The sequence below is a fragment of the Agelaius tricolor genome, unplaced genomic scaffold (genome assembly GCF_023055355.1).
Source record: "Agelaius tricolor isolate 1412-34295 unplaced genomic scaffold, bAgeTri1.0.p SCAF_6, whole genome shotgun sequence".
NCBI classification, from domain to species: domain Eukaryota; kingdom Metazoa; phylum Chordata; class Aves; order Passeriformes; family Icteridae; genus Agelaius; species Agelaius tricolor.
In genome coordinates this window covers 51803153-51817065 of record NW_027269266.1, presented here as the reverse complement: position 1 = coordinate 51817065, position 13913 = coordinate 51803153, and the positions used below count along the sequence as shown (strand labels likewise).

Below are 13913 nucleotides of genomic sequence, written 5' to 3'. Positions count from 1 at the left end.
TTTAAAACAATTACTGCTCCTAAGACTCTACAGGGTAGCTAAAGCAAAATTATTTTGTTCTGTAGGAGCTTAGGCACATTTACTAAAGAGAGGAAGCAAAAAGGAAACACAGAGCCATGCTTTCTGAAATGCAGTTCCCTCACTTCACTTTTCAGCACTTGCCCAAAATCTACTTGAAGGAACATGGACAACATTGTGAGTTTATATTTGGGTTTGTTTCTTCGTAAAACTTTAGCAGTGTTATCTGAAAATATGCACTTCCCAAAAAAATCCCTGCATATGATAGATGCACTCAAGAAGACATGCCTTCCAGAATACTAGACATGATTTTATAAGACAAAATCTGCATCTCCAGTGGTGGGCTTCACACAGCCTCCTGAAGACCAGGCAGTAGTATATCAGTTTGTGTACCAACCATGGCAGTCTGAAGGGGCACTTATGACAGGAAGTTACTCTGTTTTAATCTGTGAAGAATATACTATACTGTATATATAGTGTATATATATATATATATATATATATATATATATATATATATACAGTATACTGAAAAAATATTTTCTCTTTTTGAAGGAGACCTAACAGCAATCCTAGAGGACTTGGAGGGTGGTACAGTGTGCCTGAAATACACTTCAGACCTACTAATATAGATCTGAATGAAATGTCAACCAAGACTGTACTCCCAGATAGGAGCAAAGAAATAGCAATCTGAGGTGCTCAGACTGCTGACTGACCACAGGACATTGCACAGCTTCATGAAATATCAGCCCTGGTAAAAATACAGAGAAGAAAGTGAAGAAAAAAAAAGAATAAAACTAATAGACAAGCTTTCTGATGCAGCTGCTGTACGACTTGTTGAAGAATATATAAACAAAGATGGTACCAGACTGTCTGAAACTTAGGATGCCTGGAAATAGACTTCAAAATTAACTCAAAATGGGTCACATTAGTCTGGATGCTCAAAGAGCGACAGGAGAGACAATCTGGCAATAAAGAGCTTGTAAGCAAGAACAGTACTGGTGAACACTTCTCACTTTGCATTGTTCAGTTTCACATTCCTGCATCTCATTCCCTTCACTCTACCATCTCCCTTCCTAATTTTTACCTTGGCACAGATAAATCAAGTCTACTGTGCAAAAAGGAAACAATAAACAGTGCAATGAGCTAGTAAAAAAAATCAGTAAAAAAGTTGATGATTTGATGCCATTGTGTAGACGAATTGGTCTGGTTCAGCCATCAAAAATCCACTTGCAGCAATAATAGAAACTAAAGGCTGATGATACTTAATAATAGAAACTAAAGGCTACTGATAGAGGAAAATCTGAGGATAGTACCCATACAAAATTAAAATCCAAATCAAAGTAAATAAGTGATAAAAAAGGGAAGTATAAAAAAAGAAATCAAAATAATCTTGATGCCAACAGAAGTTCAAAATCTCATTTCTTTCAAAAATTGTTGTACTTTGCTTGAAGCAAAAGTAAAATAAATTTACATATGGACATGGCAATGGCAATTTTAAGTTATACTCTTGATTCATTGAGTTTCAGCAGAACTATTCTGCTGGCCATTTTGAAGGTGTTCTGTGGTCAGAACTGGTGACTGTACAGCTGTATCTGCAGGAGAATGCAGCATTGGTGTGGTGTAAATGTTCCCACCATTCCATTACAGCATACCTGTAAGCAATCTATAGAGTCTTACATAACACTAGGAAAAAAAATCTTTGAGAGCACTTCAGATTTGTTTCTGCTTATTCCCTGTACCCTTTGAAACATCAGGATAAAATGCAAAAAGTGAAAAACATTCCTCCCTTCTGATGTCAAATCCTGTGCTTGAGAGAGGAAATGCAGCCTTCCAGGAAGGTGTCTGACCTGGCAGGTTTGCTCTGTTGTTCTCAGTGCTCTGAGAAAGTGTGTGGTATGGGCTTTACAAAGGTTAAGCAAAGTTTTGTGTTCTGAACTTCACTCTGGAAAAGAAGCATTTCATTAGGCAGCTGCCTGGAATCAACTTAATATGGAAAAGTGAGAAAGCTTGAGAGATTTTAGTCTCTGAGTACATTTCTTGCTGTTTCACACAGTTACACTTAGCAGAGAGAAACCTTTCTGAAATTTCAGGCTACATTTTAACATGCATATGTTTCTTAGAATGAAAACTTTACCATGGCTAAAATCCTTCTCCCAGAGAAGAGAAAGTGTCCTTGCAAACCTTGCTAGAGAGTGGCTTTGTCGCAGTTATCTCAGGACTGAAACTCCTTGTTGAACAAAAGCCTCGAAGTGTCATGACTGTTAGCCTACTCTGGACTTAATAGTAGCTATGGATACCTTTGGATGTGTCATGGAGAACTTTTCCTCTAGATTTGTCACTGTGTGTGGGTTCAGCCCCTGAAGTGAGTCTGTACAGCACTCTCCTGCACTCAGAGTGTTTTCTTCAGCTCTCCAGACCCTTTTCTTCCTTGTCAAATGGCAGATAGTGCAACATTTCACTAACAGCACCACAGCTGTGCACCGACAAGCAGATTGGGGCTCACATCAGACCTCTTGGGAGGCTGTTGGTGTGTATTCTTTTCCTATGAAACTTCACGAGACTTGTGGGGCCTTTTATTTTCCTCTATATTTTATATAGACTGCCTGTGTATTCATATTGTGTTAGACATTGTATTTAGACATGAATGTTTAACTACATATATAACATATTGTTAGATATGAAGGACTTGGCAGATGATACACAAAGTATGTGCAGATAAATTCTATTAAAAATATCCTGAAAACTAGAATAAAAAATATTTTAACTAGTCAAGCAGTCTGCAAGGGAGTGTGGGAAAACTATCATTTTGGACTTGGAAGAGTAGACTGGACAAATCAGTAACAATCCAACTTTTTTAAAAGAGGAATAACAATTGGAAGTAATTTGCAGTGGTGGGAGAGCAGAGCATAAGTGATTTCTTGGAGCTTTTTTTAAAAACCTTATTATCTTAAATTATTTCTTTGAAAGGTTTTCTCCCTGCTTTAATGTAATGAATTCCATAGCAATGATGATTAAGTATTTAGGGACTTTTACCAGGGATTCTTTAGAAGAGATGATGAATGATTATTGGCTTCAGTTGCTAATTGACACAATAATCCATGCCAAGGGATTCCTCTCTAGTTTTGAAACTATATTCTAAAAAGAAAAGAGAATTGATTTGTTAGATAACACACTGATGTTGGGATTAATTGAAGCATGATGGAGACTCATACCTCTTTTTTTTTCATAAGAAATGGTATAATTCTTGTCTTCATGTTTTTGTTTCTTGCAATTTGTGATTAAAAGGATATGCAATTTTAATATACAACCTATGGCAGTACCTTTAGGTTGGAGCTTCAGTATGCCAAAAAAGAGGAAGCTATCGAAATAGTCCTATAGATGGTTTGAACACGTTAATTTTTTTTTTAAGAAGGAGAAAAAGCACAAACAGACCAGGTTTGCCCAGCTACCTTTTCTATAGAATCACTAATTTTCACCCTGAAGAGGTCAGGCAGATTTACGGAATAAAACAGGGCCTCAGGCCATGTAACATGGTTGTGAGCTAGTCAACCACTCATTTGTGCCAAGTAAATTTTGGAAATGATTCTCCTTTGCTGACAGTACCCTCATTACCGATTGTGTAGAGTAATTTATCAGGCATTTCTTAAAATAAACTGTTCATTTATGCTAATAGGACTTGGCAGGGAGGAAAAATTGGCAGGACTTGAAGTTCCTAGTGTTTTTCTTTTTTAAAACAAAAACTGTAAAGTCCTTAGTATTTCGAGCCACCGTTATCACAGCCATGCATATAGTTTATTAAAGTGACAACTAATTGCATAATAAATTTTCAGAATGGGAGAAAATTATTCCTATGTTAAGTTTACAAAAGCAAATAGTTTTGTAGTATTGTAAAAGCACAGTCATTAGTTTCATACTTGTACATTCCTTATTGGCTAAGCTTCTGTTATTAATGAATCACTTAGCATCTTTTCCATGACTCATCTATTCTCAGTGCAGTACCTCATCTTGAAATATCTCTTTGTTTCTTACTCCTCATGTATTTTCTGTTTGGTAGCTCCCTCCAAGGGGATGTTTTCTTTCTGCTTCATAGTGGGGCTTTGATCCTGCAAACAGCCATGCACATCAGTAACTCCTGAAGTGAGTAGTCCCATTTGAACCTGTGGGACTGGTCAATAGGTACAGTTAATAACTTCTGCATGTTTGTTGGACCCAACTGCAGCCACTGTACAAAGTTTAGCTGCTAACCTTTGCAGCTGAACTAACTTATATTTAGTTCAATACATTTCACATTCAGTTGTCTTCAAAAAATAAATATATCAGTTCGTGAAAAAGCCATCCATCTAGCCCACAAGAGAACATCCAAAGCTCTAAATAAGAAGAAAGTGTGCATTGAAACACACAAATAAGGACTGCAACACTGATAAAATGACTGCTGTAGAAAACTGTGACTCACCAAAAAACAATGCTTTAATCCAATGCCTGCTGAAGTGTAAGGGGAAGTCTTCTGTTAACTTCACTGGTGGTTAGATCTGGTTCTCATTTAACAAGACTAAACTAGATGCATCTCCAATTGTACATAAATTATGTGATAAGGGGTTTTTTGTGTGTTCAGTTTCTCAGCAAATGCAAGATCCGTTGCATTGTCGAGTAAAACTAAATAGTGATGTTGTTTTTGTTGTTGCTTTTTAATGAAAATAAATACAGCAGTAAGTGCAATTAGTACAGAATATACTGTGCTTCTTATAACGACAAATTAAGCATGACACATTGACCCCAAATTTTCATCATGCTCAGCCTTTAGCTGCAAATGCCAGAAACTCAGTCTTTTTAAAGACAAACAACTTAAAACAAGCAACAGCACCTTAAATTGAAGGCTAAACCAGACTTTCTGGGAAGCTGTGATGATACCACTTAGATTAAGGCTTTAAATTTTTGCTGTCTTGTGCTATTGTACTTCATAGTTTGCAGAACTGAAGGGACCCATATCTAGCAAAATGGAGAACAAAAGTTATCTAACATTTTGCAAATCTTCAGCTTTTTAGACTTGAAACTCAAATTTAAAATGTGAAGTGCATTCCATGTACAATTACCGAACCTGGCCTTTTCTGCTACATGTCTATTACTCACCATCATAATTAGAATGTCCCTGCAATGGATCTAAATGTTTCTGCTAATGTTTTCCACTTCTGTCTGCATTCTTTTCATATTGTTTCCTGCCATTAATGCAATAAAAATGTCAGCCACAAATACCAGATTCCTAATGGAAAAGCAAAACAAACTAAAACCACAGCCAGCACCACAGCTGAAAAATATTATTTTTTCTCATATTCCAAATTTTTACAAGACAAACAATTATTTGAGGTTGCATCTACTATATGCATTGTTAACTAAGTTACATACATTTTTCATACTTGGAAATCAGAATTACTGACACTCACTGTAACTGTTACAGAATGGTTTCATGCATACATTTGGGTTGTCTGATCAGAGAAAGATGCAATCTTGTTTAAATGAGAGGACCATAATTGGTACTCTTGGCTTCTCCTGCTCTTGGAAAAAACACCATAATTTTTAGTTCAAGATATAATGGAGCAAGCATTACTTCTTTAATGTCCTCCAGCATTCAGATGATTAATGAATTCATACTTTTATTTTGCTATGAGTTCCTAAAAGATAGAAGGCTCAGAAGAGAGGATCCAAATATCTATTAGTAATGCAAGATGGATGGTTCTTGTAATGTGTCAGCTTATTTGTACAATGCAATAAGTAGCTTCTCTGAATTTTTTTTCTCTCATTACTTAAACCCTTCAAAGTTTCTGGCTGTTCTTAAATACAATTAGATTAATCATTTCTGTTTAATTTATTGACATGAAATTGGTGAGGAACTAAACTTAGAAATCTGAATTCTGTATAGGACAAATTAGTGGTGGTAGTGAAGTTCCTAATCTATTTATTATAACATATATGTTTGGAGAACAGATCCCCATATGTGCTGTTCTCCCAGCACACACTAAAAAAAAAGGGGCTTCTTTCCTATGGAGTCATCTTAAGTGTAACAGAGGAGCAAAAATTGATAAAGATCATGAAAAAGCATTGAAATAGTACAAGTCAGCATAGAGCAAATGGTTGCAGCTCTAATTATGAATATTTTAGTTACTCACCCAAGACTAGTTTTCTGAGAAACTCCTGAGTTGCTTCTGGTAGTGAAGGTAAAAGGTACAGAAGAGATTACCTCATGGGTGATTTGACAATATATTCTTCTCCCTTAATACTATCTCTTAAGGAACAGTGTGAGGTGCAAAGAGCAGGTTCTGTCTGCTCAGAGTTAAACATAGACCTTGTATTGTGCAGAAAAGCTGAGCATTTCCTGTCTATTTATTTCAGTTTTCATTTTAATACAGGTGTTTTGATATCTCTTGCCATATTTTTGAGACTCTACTCCTGCCCAATTCAGTAGTTTAAACTCAGTCTGTAAACTCTTTGGATTAAGGGTAATTTTCTTCCAATTGTCTGTGCACTTGGTTCTGCTGAGCCTCTGTCTAGTTTAAAAACAATAGCAATAACTCAAAATAAGTATGTACCCTGAAGAAGCCTTCAAATGTTCCATTTTTTAATGCCAAAGTGATGGAAAATGGCAGGAGGTTCAGAACACCAATGATCCACTATGCTTCCCTTATTTAAATTTTCTTCTTCCTGACCCCCTTGGTGGTGGTTCTGGAAGCATTGCAGCATAGGAATTGACTGCTACTGGAGAGTAGCCCTGTTTGTTCATTAGAAGGGCTCCACTGCCTGTGGGGAAGCTTTGCTGAGACATGCTATGCAGCAGGCAGATTTACTCCAATGGAAGTCTCAGGTCAAAACACAGAATCTGAAAACCAATTATAATTGTACAAACAGGTAGCTGAAATGTCTCTTTGTCTTGTGCTCTCTGAGAAGAGCTGAGAAGAACAAAGCCAACATGAGGAATGGTCTTTTGCCTACTCCTAGCTGCCAGCTGCTCTCCATGTCTGGGTACTGTCATTATTGCAGCCATCAAGACTGCAAAGGTATCTGGTGCACACAGGAGGACAGCAGTGAGACTGTAGAGGAAAATGTCAGAGTTGCAGATTTACCTTCTTCCCACCAATCCCTGTTAAAAAAACCCCCAACAAACAAACCAAACCAAACCAGAACCAGACAAAAGCACCCCCAAAACTGCAAAGATGCTTTCTCAAGGGTCTTCTTAACAAGTTTTTGCACAGTGGTGTATAATTTGACACCACATAATTTAAAAAAAAATTAAGTGCCACTGAATGCTGTTTTAAAAGACTGTGCATAGACATTCCAAATACAGCAATACTTCAGTAGTTCCATCTGGATTTTGTCTCAGCACATCAGCAATAGCACTGAAACTTATTAACACTCATGCAGTTCTGTGTTCAAGATCTTTCCTTTGAAAATATAAATGCAATGCCAAGCAAAGTAAAACTTGAAAAGGTTATCCTTTATCTTCTCAAACTAATGGCAAAAAAAATTACAAATCTAATTTAGTTTGCATGAATGTATCATATTTTTTGGCCTCACGAGGCTGTTCTCATTTTTCTCCAGCTGTAAATAATATGACTTAAATTGCTCAGTGAAGCAGCTCTATTATTTATCCGTCAAAAAACATTACAAATGATTGACGGGTTTTTATGAAAGAGGTAGCTGAGAATTGTTCTTCCAATTGAAATTCTAATGTTGTGGCATATTGCAGGGACAGTGTATATCCATCGGCAGAGAGAAAATCTGAAAAATTATCATTTTAAAAGTGTTTCTGTTTTCTCAGGTTTGCAAGTATTTCGTACATTTAAAACATGTGAGTTTTTAAGAAAACGTGATTTTTGCATGCCATGGTTGAGGTGCTTCTAAGAAGTGTATTGATTTTTAGGCACTACTTACTGGCCTAATTGAAACCAAGTCTGTTGGAACAGGCATCAGTGGTACAATGAAGGATGACACAGGGACATCCAGGAGGTCTTCAGAATCACAGTTTACTGCTAACAAGATACTTCACCCACTCTGATTTCCCCCATGCAAAAGGGAAAGGACTGCAGGCCTCATAAGCCTTTTAAGATTCAAGATAACAGCTTTGCATGACACCTTGGAAAACCTTAAGCCATATTTCACATTTTCCTGCAGCATTTGGTTGAAAAAATCAATTTGAAACATAGTCAGTTAATCTCATACGTTGTAGGTTGTTGTGGTTTAGGAATGGTAATCTCCAATTTAGTACTCCCACAAAAACCATGGTCTCTCCCTCCAGCCTGAGGCACAAAAGGTAAAGATCACAGGTTGAGATTTAGAACAATTTACTGGAGACAACACTGAGGTAAGAAAACAAACATTAACAGCAACAATGCTAGTGACAGAGGGTATAAGAAAAGAAAATATTCACATGGAAAATACTCTCAATTATAGACAATACCAGACAACTCCCTCTGCCACATTCTCTCAACTGGAAGGAGCCCCTTCTCCCTGGAACAGAGTTCCTTTCCCTTGCCCCGGAAATGGCCTGAGGTGGTACAGAATAACCTACAGGTCCTAGTCCTTCTCCCTCCAGGCTACTGCAAAAATTAACCATGTCCTGGCCAGAACCAGGACACAGGTAGAACTGAATCTCATTAAAAGTGATATAACACCGTATTTTAAATCTTTTATGTGATACACATGTTCAGTACAGAGCAATACAGAAGACAAAATTGATGAAGACTACGTGTGATCCTCCTGCTATTTCTTTGTCAGATTTTACCCCAGTTCCCTGTGTCAGACACTGAGTTTATCACTCTCACTCCCTCATCAAATGAAGTTGTTAAAATACCAGGTTTACCTCTGCATGTTCTTTAACCTTATTTGCTCAAGTGAGTCATGAACACCATGCTTGACTAGTGGTCTATTACCAAGACAATCTGCCAGGAGATAAATACTGAAATTGTTCATAATGGATGTTGTGCATTCTAGAATCCTGCTGGGCAGAGCAGGCTGAAGTCAGTGCTGAATTCAGACGAAGTTGCCTGGGGCTTTGTCTATCAAGCCTTGAAAACCTCCAGGATGGAGATTCCACAGCCTCATCTGAAAACTTTGTGCAACCTGCTTTCTACAGGCAGTCCATGTTGGAGCAGTAGGAAATAAAACCCTTGTTCTCCTTTAGTTACAAAATTGCCAAGTGTTATCTGACACAATAGTATTAAAAAAAAAAAGGAATCTAGCATTATTTAAATATTGACAGTATCACCTTAAAATGGTTACGTTCTAAATGTTTTATATGAGTGCTGTGGAACTGTAACACATGCACATACTCTTCCAGCTGGACTGTAAAATTAATGAACCTCACACTTCTGGAACCATTGGTATCATTGTAAGGACAATAATTTTACAAGAACAGTATTTGTATTGTGGTATTTTGTGGCTCTATTCTTAGAAGGGTAAGAAGACATGGAGTTTGTTTGAGGCATTTTTGAAAACAGTAAAAGCTTTTATTTTAACATTATCTTTTTATTTTTAGGCAAATAAGATCATACACACATATGCTTTTAAAATATTCCTAAAAGACAAATATATTTTCTGTCTACAGCTTTACCTTCAAGATAAATTCATTGCTAAAAGCACTTCTTGGACAACTGCAGGAGCTGAGAATGTATCTTGAAGTTCTTTTCCTTTTCTTTCTTTATGAAGCTTAAGCCGATGCAGTTGACGTTTTTCGGATACAATCCATTCAAATTAGCTTTTTTCTTTTTGCTGTCTTTTGTCAAATCAGCTGTTGGCCTCTACCACACTGTCCCTTAGCTCAGTTATTTCATTCCTGTTCCTAACTGCATTATTCATTGAGTCAACCACAGTTGGCTGAGAACATTTTGAAAAATTCTTGTGATCATAAGAACTTCCCCAGCTGCAGTTGATGACTCTGCTTCATATCTCCCATCTTCTTGCTCCAGCATTTTTTCTGAATCTCAATGGTAAGCATCTCAGTCACCTTTTCATCACTTTTAACATCAAACTCTTCTCTCCTCCTCCTGCTCTCTCTAGTATTTTGGGTCCTAAACAGTTAACTCTTTTTTTTTGTTTGCCTCAATAACTGTGCACTCTCTCCACATTTTGTGATTCCTTCCTCAATTTTATTTTCTCCATTATAATTTTTCTAATCTATAGCTCTTCTAAGATTACTTTTACAAATGTTTCATGCATACTCAAGAACTGGAGTTCTCAGTCTATGGCAGACAGCTGGTCTGCATCTCATGTTGTCTTGTCTCTGACAATGACCAAAATTTAGGCTCTCTTGTCAGAGAAAAAAATAAAAAGAAAAAAACAACCCCAAATAACCCATAATCTTCTTTTTCTGATTATTTCTGTCATCAGTTAAAATCAAGACTCCTTCAACATGTCTTCAGAGCAACTACCTGAGGCTCCTCTTTTTGGCCCTCTTCTTTTTTTCAGGGAAAAGGATGATAGAATCACTGATGATTAAATTTTGGGTTGCACTCTGTTCTTCGCAGAAGTATCAGAGTCTGCCCTTCCAGAAATATGACTTTTTTGAGTTAAGCTATGGGAGAGACCCTTGATGGTTGCAGGATTTTTTGACCCTGTGACTACAAAAGACTCTTAGGTTTATGTTTTGAGAGCAAATATAAATGAAGAAGGTCCTCTTAGAAATTATATGAATTGAATTAAATGTCCCCCTGTTTGAAGGGCTTCAAACTCAAATCCTGACCTTATGATGCACTATTGCATTTTTTTTTTCTCTGAGTGACCCAGCTGGAGTTGTGCCTTTTCCTCACTAGTCTGCCAAGGAACCTTTGTGCTGAATCACTGACTATTTCTACTGTAATTGGCTTGGACTTCTAGGGTGAGGGGTGCACTGAATGCATCTCCTTTTTTGCCCACTAATTGTTTTCTGTGCCTCATGGGGCATTTTCTTCAGATTTTCAGTGCTCCTGTAATATTTAATTTGGAGCTGGATGTGTAGCAAAATGAAAATTGTTTCAATTTGATTAATTTCTTAAGTGTTGCTTGTCAGTTTAAGGAAATTTTGAGCAGTCTTTCGTCTTGATGAAGAAGGAGTTTTAGACTATCTTAAGACTTTTTGAAGGTAACCAACTGTCAAAAAACGTACTCAACTGTTTTTTGTTACAGTTATTCCAGCCAAGATTTGTGTTTATCCCTTTATTGGACCTTTCAGAATAAACAAGAAATAATGGACTAGTTGTGCTTTCAATGCCCTATTCCCCACTTCCCAGGCAAATCAAGGATGTCTCTCAGCAGCAGAAGGATAAGGTAAAGTTGTGACTAGAGCAATTATGTGGGGTAGCAGGAAGATGATACAAACCAGTGTGATTTTCCTGAAGAGCTTTATTTCAGACTGCTCTTTCTGTAGCAAAAAATCAGAGTTTTTTAGCAGATGAATCAATGCTATAGTATACTTTGATTTCCATTGTATTGGCATTTTGTCCACATGATTTCTTGACAGCACATCACTGTAGGCCCATGTGTGTGCACTAATACACTTTCCAGCTAAAATTCCAGAAGGCAAAGTATGGGGTCAGAGGTGCAGGCCTAGCTGCAGAAGACAGTCATATAAGCGTGGTTCTTCTATGAGTAGGGCAACACCTTCTGTTGCAGATAGAGTGGTGAGCATCACCCAAGAAAATATTAGGAGCCTATGGGACCTCACTGGCTCATCAACGCTGAAAGAATCAATCCATGTGTGACTTGCAACAACAAAGAAAGGAAAACCCTTTATAGAGATAAAAGCATAAAAATTGGCACTGAAATGCCTGCAGTGAGAGGGTTAGAAAGAATCCCTTGGTTGTAGGTCCCATCAGGTTTGGCCTCAGTTCTCTCAGTTCTCTCTCTCAATTCTTGTCATTTCTCTTTAAAGTGTAGGACACCTCCTTTTCAGTCAAGTTTTACCTGTTTCCTTAGGAGTGTGTCTTTTGAAAGTCTACCTGAGAACATCCAATTGTCTCAAAGTGAATTTCCTTCACAAGAACTCACATAGGGAAAAAACCCCAAAACAAAAAACAAGCGTTGTCTGATAAAGGAAATCCTTCACTATTCATAAAATACTTTGGTTATTTGGGAAAAGAGGAAATTGCTAAGGATTAGGTTTACAGCACATGAGCATGTCTCATGTGCTACTCTGTAAAGCTTGTCAAGAAAAAAAAAAAGAAAGTGAATCCCAGTAGGCTTGCAGAGTTTTGCATCCTGTAGTTTATTACATTTGTCAGTAAAAGCACCAAGGATTATGGAAGTAGATTTATTAATTTTATGAAATCCTGACACAAAGGATTGGTGGCGCTCTGATAGAAAATGAAGCAGAGCTGTTTTGCAAAAGACAAACATTGTGTACTTTAGTGAAAAGTTAATATTGCAGCAAACCTGTTGCAAATAAATCGCTCTAGCTAATCTCTTGGAAGTTACTCGCCTTAAAATCGATGGGATTATGTTTTATGTCTCCTTGTGTAAAGGAAGATCCTTGGTTTCAGTGTATGTTCAAATTCCTTGGGGCAGTACACAGAATTAGAACAGCTAAACATAACCAGTTTGGAAAAGTTTCCTGTTGCTGTTTTGGCCTTTGTTATTAATGCTTTAAAGGCGCATTGCTAAAATGAAGGTTCATTTTCTTTGCTTTCAGTGTCTCATCCTTTGTACAAGGAGTCCTTTGGAAGACTTAATAATATTTGATCCTTTTCAGAATCTGTCACTGTATGTTGAGAGGAAACTGAGACAAGGACAGTAAATTGTGCTGTAAGAGGTGTTAATTGAAACATGATGATTAGACCATTTTCATGTATAACAGAAATACAGCCACTGTGATCTGAATTGCTATAAGCCTTTTCTCAAAGTTATTAAATCATATCCATCTGAAAGCAGTTGCAAGCTATTTGCATAAAATCACTTCAAGGACTCTGTTCTGATCTAGTAGGCACGTAGTAGGCATGTTCCTGACTAGGTGCTGCATCAGAAAGATAGCAGTTTCACTTGTCTCTAAATAATTAGGCACTTCCAGTTGGTATTGGTAATAAAGTTCTGTTTTACTGGTTCTCCCCAGAAGATGGGTAATTCCTGGGCATAAATGTTCAAAGTGACCTTGCTTTTGTCTTTGAAATAAGCAAGGCAGTGTCCATTCTGGTATGCAGTATGCCCTTAGTAATCATAGCAGTCTATTTCATATTTGTCACAAGAATTAACTCATGCAAAATTTTTAAAAAGTTTGGCTTTTCAATTGTACCAATCTTAACTTTTTTTTTTTTTTTAATTGCATAAACTTAATTGGAAAATACACCTCTGTTTTGCCTTAGATACTTTAATGGCTCTGTTATCATTTTATCAAAGCAATGGGTAAAATCATAAACCTCATATTGGGAACCACTTAAGACCTGTTATCCCCATTTCACAGGACAAAGAGAAATTTCCCTAAGATCACAATAAATGAATTTCTTGTCCTTGAATACCTACTCATCATTGAGCCATTCTTTCCTTCCTGCAGAGGAGAAATGACAGGTTCTAGGCTCTGGTCTATCACTGCCTCTTCTCCTGCTCTTTTTGTCTCATCTCTAAGAGTCTGCAATGCAGGGACACTCACAGCTCACAAGTGCAGCTGGCTAAACATCCCCACTCTCTGTGGTCTGCACTCTCATTGCCCTTTGCTCTCACCTGTTCTAGTTTGTTTTGGAAAGAAAACAGGATATACCAGTGCAAATGAGACAGTGGCATGCCTAGCCAGACTGTGGACAGTATGGAGATTAGGGCTGAGTGGGACACACACCACGAAGGGAAGGTGTTCACTTAAGTGTAGAATTCTCAAGCCTGTTGCAGCCAGGCAGATTGGTGTGGACCATAGAAAAAGTTTATTGTTGTTCTAAGGAAACTTTATT

At 37.3% G+C, this 13913-nt stretch overlaps 1 protein-coding gene across 4 annotated transcripts in view; it reads left to right on the top strand.

Annotated features, from left to right (window-relative positions):
• SUGCT (succinyl-CoA:glutarate-CoA transferase) overlaps positions 1-13913 on the top strand; it is a 314684-nt gene that overhangs the window by 280346 nt on the left and 20425 nt on the right. The gene's annotated exons all lie outside the window — the stretch shown is intronic.